At 35.6% G+C, this 14,301-nt stretch overlaps 1 protein-coding gene and 1 pseudogene across 2 annotated transcripts in view; both read right to left on the bottom strand.

Annotated features, from left to right (window-relative positions):
• Positions 1 to 5,455, bottom strand: part of LOC139970669 (leukocyte tyrosine kinase receptor-like) — a 59,379-nt gene extending 53,924 nt beyond the window's left edge. For both annotated transcript variants that reach the window (XM_071976546.1, XM_071976550.1), the window contains exon 1: positions 5,237 to 5,455. The gene's annotated coding sequence lies outside the window, so the exon portion shown is untranslated. The remainder of the gene's footprint in view (positions 1 to 5,236) is intronic.
• LOC139972698 (U2 spliceosomal RNA) lies at positions 3,208 to 3,295 on the bottom strand (annotated as a pseudogene).
• Positions 5,456 to 14,301: the final 8,846 nt, after the last annotated feature.

Below are 14,301 nucleotides of genomic sequence, written 5' to 3'. Positions count from 1 at the left end.
GTTATCTAAGCTACTCGATAAACTTTGTGTAATTGAATAAAAAACCCACATAGATTGATAACATATAGTGCAAAGGAGTATTTGCAGGGCTGTGCACAGGAGTCAAAGGTGAGAGGTCAAACTGTAAATCCCCCCCCCCCCCACACCCCATGCAAGCCGAATTTAGGTATGTGGAAAGGAAAAATTATAGGAGGGGCAGAGGCGAATTAAGAATTTTAGAAAAGGGCCAGGGTTTCCTCCCCCCCCCCCCATGAACTAAATGACGTTTAAGCAACAAATACTGCATCCTGAGACATACTTCGGCTGTAATTAATGTCTTTAATTAGGTCTGAATGCAAGGTGGAACTAACAAATACTCTTGAATGTTTTGTATGAGGTTGAAAATGGGAGAGTTCGCTCAGCGAGATTTAAATATTCTCCAGGTGTATGTAAAAATTCCCCCGACTGCTGATGGAAGGTGGGACCATGGCCCCTGCCCCCCCCCCCCCCCGTGTCAATGCACATACCAGCGTATGGAAGTTTGAACAATCATCTTTAAGAAGAACTGTTCATTCCGTGCCATCTATTACGGTATTTAATTACAATTGTATATCATTTGTTCAACAAAAGGGAACATTAAAAATTAACGAAAGGGCACATTTTACTTTCAAACACGAGAAAAGGTACCATTTTAACCTGGGAGACACATTCCCTCCTGACTGCCAACCCCCCCCCCCTCCCCCGCCGCCTCCCCCTGGTAAAAATATTGTAATAGCTTTGTAGGGATAAAACACAAACAAGTAAGAAAACAGGATAACTAAAAGAAGCCCTAGTCTGCTAGTGTATATGATGTACAGCAATATGCTACTGTATAAATTATTAGAATGGACATACACAGTAATATGATACTGTATATATGATGAGAATGGACATATACAGCAATATGCTACTGTATATATGATGAGAATGGACATATACAGCAATATGCTACTGTACATATGATGAGAATGGACATATACAGCAATATGCTATACTGTATATATGATTGGAATGGACATATACAACAATATGCTACTGTATATATGATGAGAATGGACAAATACAGTAATATGCTACTGTATATATGATTGGAATGGACATATACAGCAATATGCTACTGTATATTTGATTAGAATGGACATATACAGCAATATGCTATACTGTATATATGATTGGAATGGACATATACAACAATATTCTACTGTATATATGATGAGAATAGACATATACAGCAATATGCTACTGTATATATGATGAGAATGGACATATACAGCAATATGCTACTGTATATATGATTGGAATGGACATATACAGCAATATGCTACTGTGTATATATATATATATATATATATATGATTGGAATGGACATATATAGCAAAATACTACTGTATATATGATGAGAATGAACATATACAGCAATATGCTACTGTATATATGATGAGAATGGACATATACAGCAATATGCTACTTTAGCGTTCATACGTAATTACTTAACTTCTTTATATCATACATAATAGTATTAATGAACGGAAGTATACGGCACAGGGTTTATAGGTTGTTTACCAATACAGTTTGCAATGGTAAAATATACAACATCTGTCAAAAGTACATGTTTCATCATGCGTAGCGAATTCTTCTATTTATGAAAGTGAGTGGAGCGCAAATTTGCCTCACCGTTGTTTTGCGGGCAGTGGGTTTTGCATAAGAACCAATAATAAAATGACCATTTCCTTTGCAAATTTCATTGCGACCTGCGAAACGCGCGTAGGATAGCCTGTATGTATAGCAACAGAACGAACAGTTGCACTATATTTGCATGGAAGATGAATTGTTGGTGCTTGACGCCAAAAGTTCAATCCTTAGCGTGGACTTCGACAGGATGGCGACTAACTCATTCCTCAAGGGAAACATTTTACGAAAATATATTTTACCTTCCATCAAAGTCATTACAGACATTGTTTTTCATAAACGTAAAGCTTACTAGTTAAAGTCGTTATAGTTTGTATATATATATATATATATATATATATATATATATATATAAGAACGTTCTTTGCTCCTTAATCCGCTTCCTGTATAGTCATGGTTTATTTGGTTTTAATTCCATCATTGCAACTTACACTTATCTAGCGTCATACTTTCATTGTGTCACATTTTGTACTTCTCATTCGACTGCCAAGTATTGCTGACGAAGGTCCCAGGGGGACCGAAAATTCCAATATATTTTCTAAAACTTACTCCTTATTTGTCAATTATGAGTCATATCTTATTTCTCTGGTTTTCTCTAATTATATATATATATATACATATATATATATATATATATATATATATATATATATATATATATATATATATATATATATATATATATATATATTTACTGCAGGGAACAACCAACATTTCTAACTATTTCTTTTATATACAGAACCACTGGGTGTCCCCCTCGGCACCTTCACTATAAAATTTCATCTCGCCAATTAGGATACTGAAGAAGAAATCCATCGCAACGTACCAACGTATTTTCTTTTTAAACTGCTTGTTTAGTGTAGGCCTACATTTGATTTGATAAGATCAAGTGAAGTTTACTCCGACAATGCGTGAAGAGGCGTATAGGGGAGTTAATGTACATTATTAACAATTCTACAACACGCTCTAAAGCCTCATGAAATATTACCGGCATATGGTGACAATAAACAAACTTTTACACCTGCAACCGGCAAGATGAGCGACACTCCAGGGGTACAACATTGACAAACTAATGGTTTAGTATGATTGAGTACATTATTATATAACTTTAATTGGATGATAAAAATAGAATTTCGTAGATAGTTTTGTAACATTTTCTCCCGTTCCATACCATGCATGAGTATCAACGAACTGCGTGACAGGGCCTCAAAATGTGTCTCAAAATTGTTGTATTTTTTTTCGTTACACTAATACCTTACATCCCTCCAATACGACCATATATGAACCTAACTTGGTTGGAATTATTAAAGGAGCACATAGCGTTTGTATTAACAAGTGATTCAGACGTCATATATTTGAAGATGCAGGTCTAAACTATGCAGTTCGATGACTACTACCCTTTAAGAAAAAGTCGACCAGGAAAGAACCTGGGCACGAAAACCAAACTACCGAACGACTGATCCGCTCTCAAGCCCAGTCCCTTGCATCGGGACTGTGACTGTGTGATCATCGTCAAGTGTGCATCACCATTCCCCTCGAAAGGGAACAGATACTATACATGATCTTAGCCAAAAGGCCGAGAAGCGATGATTACTCACGAGTTTGTATCACGGTTATCTTGCCATGAAATGGCGATCAGATTTATTTCTAGCTATTTATGGAGAGCTATGCCACGATTGAACAAGTTGAACTGGGCGTGCGTACAAATGATCCCCTCACAAGTACGGACTAACGGTGATGTTGAGTTCCTGTTTGGCCCCAGTCCCTGTCTTTTTGGCCACAACGTCCCAATTTTGAACTTACGATTCAGTTCCTCTCCTTTAAAAGCAAATTAACAATTATACTTAAAAGAATCTCCTATATGCATTGTCAGTTTTCTATATAATTAAACACGGACGGCGTTACAAACTATAAGAAGGTTTTCCAGTATATTAGTATAATTTATTTCTTTACTCATGCTATTGCCGGTACTTGAAGCAATGCTGTAACTCCAAAACTGTCACTCGCCAGAAATGCGGGTCTTTCATATATTATGCAAGGAGTATATGGAAGAGTGTAATAGTAGCGATGTGTTGATGATGTTGCAGCTGGTGCTGGAAAAGATATGTATTGCATTTAAATAATATAATTACTTCCAGTATCCAGCTTCCACACTTTATTTTGCTATAAAAAGCGGATGGATATAGGGGCTCGAGTAATAACGTATGGATTTGCCAAATGAAGGAATGCACACACACACACAGACGCACACACCCATATATATATATATATATATATATATATATATATATATATATATATATATAAATATATATATATATATATATATATATATATGTGTGTGTATGTGTGTGTGTGTGTTTGACAGCTACATACATGTATGATAGAACACAATAACTGCCATATATTGTACAATACATATTTTCGAACCATTCTCTTTCGTAGCGAAAATGGAACGTGTGAATTAGGGCCTGCACGATATTTTAAGAATCTTAAATATATCTCCATTAGTTCAAATCTAATTAAAGACCTTCTATTTAGGTTATAAGCATATGCATAGCAAACGTTTGCATTATCACAGCCAAACCTTATTGCGGTCTGTTTCTTTTCATGCTTGATAATATATGATATATATATATATATATATATATATATATATATATAATGTACATTGTCATATTTAACTTTCCTTATTGATGACGTAATGTTATGTATATATGCTATGACGTAATGCATGCATTTCATTTCCTTCAGACCACCCCCAAAAATGTGCAATCGCAGCTGATAATCTGCTTGATAGCATCAGTGAAATGACACAGACAGCCATTCTTTCCTGAACCCTAATATGCAAATCATTCCAACACGTTACTATGGGCAGGTATACCCGATATCTGCATAATGATGATGTTCTTTTATCCATTTCTCTTTTCAAAGGCAAAATAATTTCTCTCTATCGCATCTGTCGTGACTACTATACAAACTATTAGTATCGTGCGCATTCACGTGTTGTAGGATGGAGGTGTTCTTAATTAAACACATAGCAAACACGACCGGCTGCTTTAAGCAAAATTCCACACCCTGATCTGGTCCGCACGATATCCCATTACTTCGAGATCTAATGCAGTTAACTCTATATATAATCACTGACAAACGCACTGCAGGTCACCACACTAGGCAACCAACACATCGATATATATATATATATTTCTCTATGGTGCTTTATGTTACATTTTCTGATAGTTTCACGAGAAGAGCTTATTTGAAAATAAATTAACACCGGATTTGTATCATCATAAATAACAGCTGTATCTATTTATCCTGGAATGAATGGTATGACACAGTGTATTTATTACTGTCACGCGTGAGTGCACATCGCTACATACCAGACTACAGTAAAAAACATATTAGAGAATCACCTCTTACTACAACCTCAAAACTTTAACATATAACATCCCAATACTATTGTAATTACGCTATACAAAACAATGCATTTTAAGAGAAATATAAAACAATAGAATCATTAACTTACATTATAACTATTGTCTGGTTTCGGTGTTTTTATTCCTTTACGATAAATAATTCCACTGATCAAAATTCGTCACATGTGATTGTTTGTATAAACATTGAATCCGTTAATTGGCCTGCTGCTAACCACATTATATGCCTATGTGTGCGGATATTCGCGACAGTACGTCAACACGTCTGTGCTTGTACTAGTACTCGGATCCTTCTAGTGTCGTCTGCTGGGAGGGAATGTATAAACGTGACAAATCCAAAAAGGTGTCAGTAGGCCTATACGGAAGTAGAAATTCGTAAGAGGTTCACATGCATGCTTGTAGGGAGATACTATTTGCACATTATTTTAGATAGTGGCAGGTGGGGGGGGGCGGGTGGGTGGAGCAGACCTCAGAATAGGAAGGAAATATATATAATTCCCATTGATAAAACTGAAATGTGAACACAGCTGGAATATCCAATAATCATACATGGGATCCTACTGAAGAAAACATAAGAAATGTACTTTTTTTCATGACATGAAAAGTATTACTAGCATAATGTTTCAAACATGCAACTGTTGTTGTTAAAGCTGATGATGATAACGATGACGTCATAATGTTTACTGTTTTATTGTGCCCCGAATTATGACGTGGGTGATTTTGAGTGGGTTACGGTGGTGGCACGAAATAGTGTGAGGTGGGATAGCGTGGCGTGGCGGTTTAGCGTGAGATGGACTGGGGACGTGAGTTGGCATTGGGCGTGGATGGTAAAGTGGCATCGATATAGAATGGCGTGACAAGAGTGGCAGGGACCAACATTGGATTTGGAGTGGAACTACAGTGGCATAATGTGGTACTCAGTGGAATGGAACCAAAAGCAGATGTGTAAAAAAAATATGTAAAAATTTACATTTAAGGACAAGCTATGACTCTTGTTGAATCTCACTGGCTTAGACTGTGTGGGTGAATGGCGGTTACGAAATGAGCAGAAACATGCTTATATATTCATGATACCATAACACCTCTATATACGTTACTGGGATACAAATCATATACTTAGCCATTAAGTAAACAGTTCTACTTGATTCAATATGCTGTCTGCACAATTATTATATTATTGTATATTACATACTAATAAGGGCCGGGAGGCTCCAATACCGTTTGAACAAGAGTTGTTACATTGGCTATATGGCAAAGGAGGATTTAGTCGACAAAACATTACCAATGTTTGACAAGCGTATTATAAATTATATAACAAAGCGAATAGGAAAAGAAAGACTTGGAGGCGAACAGAGGGAGCATAGAACATATTACGTTACTAACTTGAGGAAGGAAACTATGAGCTTTCAAGAAGCGCTACGTTTGTTAGACAGACAAAGTAGTATTGTAATCACGTTTGGCTCTATTACATGTTATGACGTCAGAAGAATTGAGAATTTCAATCAACGATTAGATTGAAATATTAAATCTGCACATGGAGCGGGGAGGGGGGGGGGGGTTCATTGATATAAAGAACTACTTGAATGAAACATCTTTTACACTCGAAAATGTAATTAAACACATAATATTTTGCATGGCTGTTTTCATTTCTCACAAAGTTTACAAAAGTATAATTAAGGCCTGTGTGTATGTGTGTGTGTGTGTATATTTTTTGGCAAGTGCCATTGAACCCAAATGCAATTGCATATGTGTAAAGGTTACCTCTTTAAGTAGGTAAACAGCACCGTGATGCAGTGGTCATTTGCTACCTCATAACCCCCCCCCCCGGAAAAATCCGTCCTCTAGAGGCTTGAAGCCCTTACGGAGTTTGCGTCACAGTTATCTTAGAGGCTGATTAAACATTGATGAAAAATCCTTCCAGAACTGACAAAATGTCAACAATAAGTGAGAAAGCCCCTAGCGTGAATAACACCAAAAGTGATTGATCTTACAATACACGATGACTCACATTAATGACAAAATATTCAAGTTTATAAGGCTTTGATAATTCCCATAGGCACACATTGAAACATGTGTTTGTAACCGGTCTTAGTTATAATTAAAAAACTCAATCTTCACAAAAACAGACTCAGGTTTACATTGTAAAACGTGAGTATATCGGTCAAATATTAATTAGATCCTATTTATATATATATATAAATTTATATATATATATATATATAAATATATATATATATATATAAATATATATATATATATATATATATATATATATATATATATATATATATATATATATATATATATATATAAAATAAATAAATCATTTGTTAATGAAAAGAATATTTCTACGATGGTAAAATTATTACTTATCTTTTCATATTTGTCACTTGTCGTTTTCAAAGTAGGAAAATTCTGAATAAAAAGTGGTCCATCAACATTTTACTTTTATAAGTGAATGTAGTAGCAGATTTTTTTATAGTTTTTATTACGCAGTTACAGTAGGTTGTTAACAGTTGCCTAATGAAGAAAAACAAACGTTTTTATGGCTGTGTTTTTAATACAATCTGCAATGTTATACATGTATATGTCTTTGTCCATGGTATCTTTGAAAAAGATTGGCAACAAATTTGCTGGCATGCATGTTTATCTAGCCTCCATATTAGAACCAATTAAAAACATTATTTTTTGATATCAAAAGTCAACAAATTGTCTTTAAAATTTAGTTATGCACAGCTGTTGATTTGTTTGTTAAGAACTTATTAATTGTGTATACTACATGTCAACTGTTTTTTGGTATCAAAGACAACCATTAAAAAAATATATATATATATTATGCACAGCTGTTGATTTTTTGTTCAAAAACTTGATAATTGTGTACTGTATATATAAATATATATGCTTCAATGTGGGGGGAGGGAAGGAGGGTTGCAATAAAGTGAAGGATTTCTCGCTTGCTATAAAAAAGAAAAAGAAAAAAAAGATTTTTTGTGGGTAAATTTACAATGCTATCGCCGTTATAAATAATGCCCGCGGCGCCGCCTGAAATCATGTGAAGTAACGTTAGATTCGAAGCATTTCAAGCTTCATTAGTGTACGCGGTTTTAAATTATTACTGATTACATGAAAAACCATTATTATACCGGATTGATCTAACCTTTCAAAGATGTTCTTTATTCCCACACAAAAAGGTATTGATATATTTCACCGGATGCTTTCAACCAGATACAAGATTGTAGACAAATTTGTACGATTATTTTATGTCATAAAAGAGACAGAATCCCCCCCCCCCCCGAATAGACTCGTAAAACACTGAAAGGATTATACAATGAACCGTGTTCCAATCAATTTACCACATAACAAAAAGGTACCTTTCAGTATAACTATAAGAATACTTCTAATCTGCAAAGAGGCATTTTCAGGTTTGTGTTACATTAATGGGTGAGAAGGGGGGGGGGGGGGGGGATTGCACGTGCTATGGAAAAATTTTTCAAAAGACGGTACGATTTATACATCCTTTCAAATGTTTCTTTCCTCACTTCATTATCTATCGTCAATGCACTTCTGCTGACCCCACATATTAATAGTAAATGTCACTACACCAGATGTGAATATTAGCTAATTATTAGTCACATAGAGTAGTAAATTTTCCTCCGTTTAATATAAAAACAACGCTTTATATGCCATTTGTGATTTTAAGATTTTGAAGGGGCAACGCGACATTTCTCTTATAATGTAATAAATTATATATTTAAACATTAACTTAGTAAAATATCGACATATCGGTTAACTTTTGAAATATCCTAGAACTGCATGTTGAAAGGTGACATTAAGAGACACGTACATAACCATTTATCATAGTATAACATCACTGGCTTCGTTTTATAGCTTCATATATGTTATAGCATATCTTAATATTGTAGTCTTATGCTTTACAAGATGAAGTTGATCAGGTTAACGATTTAATTTTATGATACCTGTTAAACCAGATTTAAATTCCGACACTTTTCTATGAAAAGATTGCAAGATAAAGACTGGGCTCAAACAAAAACAAACAAACCTTTTTATTAACTAGATGAGGCATGCACTCTTCCAGTCCATGTAAACCGGGACTAAGTCCACGTCATCATGTGATCACGTGTTCATTTGACCATATTTTCATTTGACCATATTTTCATGTGAACATGTGTGCATGTAACCATTTGACGATGAGGATGTGACAAACTGATCACGTGACCACATAAACACGTGATCTTGGGACCATGTGGTCATATGACTAAGTCCACGTCATCATGTGATCACGTGACCATGAAGATGGCGCTTTCTTCCAGTGTCTCATTTTCTGTCTGTCTTCTTTCTTTCTATAACAATTTTTTTTAAATTATTCTGCTAATTTTCTGCTTTACATAGAAGGAAAAACATCACCCGTTTTAATGTACCAGTGCTGTATCCAACATAAAAAAAATAAGAGCAGCTTTGCCGTAATTTTGGCGCCATCGGAGATCATATTCAAGTGTAATCTATTTTCGATGGATTCCACCGTCAAGTAAATATATCTACATTGAGTGTATTTGCACTTTAGATTAATCGCTACGAGCTCCTTTGAATACAAATTTTGGAACTATCGCTATACATTTGATCAAATGAAGGTTAAACAGCGTCGCATCATGATGGTGATTAATGCCGTATGGATAACATTTGACAAATAAATCTACAAATAGCTTTATTCAGGTTTGGAATTAAATACATCAGTAATGTTTATGTGGCAATTATGAACCCCTTTCCACTGATTACTTCAGTATTGAAGAAATTCTTTGATAACAATGTACTTTTATATCTCTAGTAGGCTAGTCTTTGATGTCTATACTAGTTATTGTTTGGAGATAAAGAAAAAAACTATTTGTTTAGTATACCAATTTGCTGATAAAATTGTTCCGCATAAGTTATATATGAAACAGTACAGTCGATTTTCATGCAGCTCTTTTTACACAGAAGGTTCGTAATTGTGACGTGGCGGTTAGATGCATAGAGATGCTGACGTCACGGTTGTCAAGGGGTTTTGTCATAGCGTGTTCGATAATGGATGGCATGATCTACAGTTGTTCGAAAGGAAAGTATCTTGTTTCGTGTGTGAACTTTGAAGAAGTACTTTATCGAGTACAGTACGATTAACCTTACATGTGTTTCTTTGAACAAAATAGAATGACATAAACTTCTAGCCTCACTCACTGCAAGTGCATGTAAACATGACATACAATACAGTATATGCTAGCAAAGGGATTCTTTCCGCAGTAACAAAAACCCAGAAACTCAGTTAAATAAAACCATGGTAAAATACACATAATATCGCTCTGAGTTTCCCCGTTCGGACACACCCCAACCCAGTAACATATCCTATAACTTACATAACATGGATTTGTCTATAGCCTATACGTTAATTAAACATATACGCAACAAAATCAAATTCACATCAGAATTAGTCCAGTTCGTAAATAAAACTCACGAAGGCTAGGCTGTTAATTAAGCAGTGGCGGATCCAGGAATTTGAACAGGGGGGTGTGTGGCCATGAGGTCTTTAAAACTGACTCTATAGTGTAGGAGCGGGGACGGGAGCGGGTCTTGGGGTACTCCTCCCGGAACAAAATGACACTTCTTAGACGATTATCAGCGGATTGCACCAGTCAGTTTGTATAGGATGAATTAACATTAACACATTAAAACATTAATATACGGAAAAACCCAGTATTTAGTCACGCGTGAAAATTTGCTCTGATGTTACGTTAGCAACATAACTTAATAATAATAAGCTGACTCGTAGAACTGCGAAGATGATGAAAATGATCGTGATAAGAGACAGACCAAAATGAACTCGGGTCAAGTGAGGGAGATGTTCTCAAAATCTTAGCAGGACCCTGCCATGACAACTTCCAAGCACGATATGCAGGCATAGGCCTGTATTAATACAATTAATCATCCTAAATTCCCTATACACTATTTCCCACGCTTTCAAGTGTGGCGCACAATTATTGTGGATTTATCGAAGCCAGCTAGCATGAAGGGTGTCCTCTCAAAGACAACAAAAAAGTTAGACGTGAAATGGTGTTTTTTAGGCATATTTCAATTTTTAGGCTATAAATGTGGTTTTGTAATCAAGTTTACACCCAAGGTTGGGCTGACAACTACATTTTTAATTTGTGAACGGTGTTGAATAGGAGGTAAACCCACATCCGCGTCTGTGCATGTACAGTAATGCAGCATAACTAAACAATATGTACAGTGCGTTATATTTGAATATATATACGATTATGTATTAATATATATATAATGGCTACAAACCCAACACTAACACTCGTGGGTAACATCGTTGTATTACACCGCCACGATAACGCATTACATATGACTCATATACAATGTGCATGTATGTTTAATTTATGCTTCTACTCAACAGCTATTTCCTTGTGGTTCACAGATAAAATTTAACGGAGCTATAATATTGTAACAATATTGCTCATTTTCAATATACCATCTTGATTCATGCCCCAAACTAATTCTCGAGTTACAGTTATCATACACATATTGAGTCATTTTAATGTCTCCTCTATATATGCTCGAGATTAATCACGTGATAACTGAAGATGGAAAAGATAATTTAGCGGTGTTTATTTCTTATCCAACGAAGGAGAAAATTTTTCCTTTTGAAGATTAAATATCACCAAATTTGCTTGTATATTCAAGCACGCTTTTGGGTTAAATGAAAATACTGCAGTTATCGGTCGATTTGTGACTTATTTCTGATTTATTGTGACTATACTTAAAAATGGTGAGATTCAAACAATAATTCGTCTGGAAAAAGACAATGGTACACAAGTTTGATAAAATCTCATATAAAGCATAAAACAGTGAAAATATCACATTTGAAATCCTCCCTATACACTTGGGTAAGAATATGAGGTCGACACAAATCATTCACAGAAAATGAGAAAGCAAATACGGTGAAGGAACTTCCTCCCCCGTTATTTTCCCAGGTTTCATACAATGTGATGCGTGGTTGTGTTCGTATCACATCACCTGACCCGGAAGTATACGTCACATACTGCACATGCGTACTTGGAACCATGAAGCGGCTTATCAAATTAATCCTCTGACATTTCATATTTGTTATTAAGGAGCAAAGTATGTCAAGAATAAAATATAAATTGTGCAACACCGATTGTCCAAACCGCCTCAATTTAAGTAATTCGTGACCAGTCGTAGGCCTATTATACTCTCTGACGTAAACCTACATGTGTATACTTTGTTCCACGTACTAAGTTATGTGACATGTGATCCCGTCGTGATCACGTCATCCCGTAGGTCAAGGCTTCGTCCTGGTTTTCAGGGTTTTCAATTCCATTTCCGTGTCCGGGATCACCTAGATCGAGTCCAAATAGTATAGTAATAATCCAAAGTAAACCGAGTTCGGATTATAGACTTCGACCCCTCCAACCCCACCTCCGAACGACCCTTCCCTTCTCACATCATGCAGCACTCTACACCTATGACATGTCGAAAGTGCTCAATAAGTCTTTGACATGTGTACATTTCCCTTCTATCTAATGTTTTAGTATAACTATAAACTATGAATTTATGGAAGCTTATAAAACATCACAACAACCTCAACACAATCACACAGAAAAGCAACACTATCATCTGGGTACGTTCGGGTGTCATCCAAAAGCGATTATCCAAAACGTATATTATAAGACAGCCTAAAATGTTAATGAATTAAAAACATATTTCCATTGTTTCAGCTTCCATGTATACTATATAATAGAAAGACACAAGTGGTTCACATATGCCACACAAGACTTAGCAAAACTTCATCACCACAGTATAGGCTACTTTAAGGTGAATTTGATATCCATTATTCATAATTATTCCATTATAGTGAGTTATTTGAGAGTTACCGTAGTTTGACAAATTGTCAACTTAAAAATTTACAAAACGTAAACACATGCACGTCTGTTTATGTTGATGTCACTCTATGCAGGACATTGTCTTGAGCTATTCGATGATAGAATCCTGTGGTGATCAGGTTTGCCATTGCAGATAGCAAGACAATTCTACTCACAAACATAAAATTTGGGGCGGAACAGCGGTGGATTGATGGTGATAAGGACATGCCCCCACCTGGCAAATACGATCATTGGGACTGCTTCAACAACGCCAAAGCCGCAGCAATAAAAAAGTCAGGGGTCAGTTAGTCCCCTTCCTTAGACAAAGTGTTGAAAATTAGCACAAAAATGATCAGGTTTGTGTCGTTTAGATAAAAAGACGAAACGACTAACACACGTGAAATTATGACATTTTTGCCTCTCTTTGCCTCTTTCCTCACCCCTCACGTCTCACCCTTCCCCACCCCACCCCCTCCCCCCAAAAAACAACAAATTCTGTCATTTTTAACATTCAAAGCTGCCCCACATTCTATATCTGTTCAGGACAAACAAATTATAAATTTGAGCATACTAGTCTCATTACAACGTAATTGAATGCTTTACGCCGATGACGTCATTATTATCAGGCGTTCAAACCAAAATTCCTATCAAGCTCTCGTTTTGCGATATTTCAAGTTTGGTTATTTTCTGCAATATTGCGTCCCAAAATGCGGGAGAAAAAAATGTCTTTCAAAATGTCCACAAATAATCTCTGCTTTTATAGGATATGAGAGGAACAGATTATAAAAGCGCGATTTCGAGGTAATAAATTATTTTCAAGTGTCACAACTGGGCTACATGCACACATGATCTACTTTGCACAACGGTACCGGTTCCTTTTGGAACTTACTTCCCTAATTGACGTGTAACAATGGATGTAAATAAATCATATAATGTTCTATATTCATTTTAGAAGAAAATGACAAAGATTTAGGTCGAGTGGAAATAAACTAGCTTCTTCTTAATTTCATGCTCCCTTTTAATTCGAAGGTCTATAGTCTGTAGAATGAAAGAAAAGTTAACGGTCTGTTATATACATTTCTTGGTTGAAATATTGCCAAATTTATGCTTAGGTTGTAAAACTGTCAATGGAAAATAGGGTAATCGCTTACACTCAAAATAGTTCAATGTATAGGCTGCTCGCCAGTGGAGAGACTTGAAACAGACAATTCTTATTAACAATT

This window comes from Apostichopus japonicus, chromosome 8 (assembly GCF_037975245.1).
Source record: "Apostichopus japonicus isolate 1M-3 chromosome 8, ASM3797524v1, whole genome shotgun sequence".
Lineage (NCBI taxonomy): Eukaryota > Metazoa > Echinodermata > Holothuroidea > Aspidochirotida > Stichopodidae > Apostichopus > Apostichopus japonicus.
Note: the sequence above shows the minus strand (reverse complement) of the source record. Positions and strands in the feature narration are given on the sequence as shown.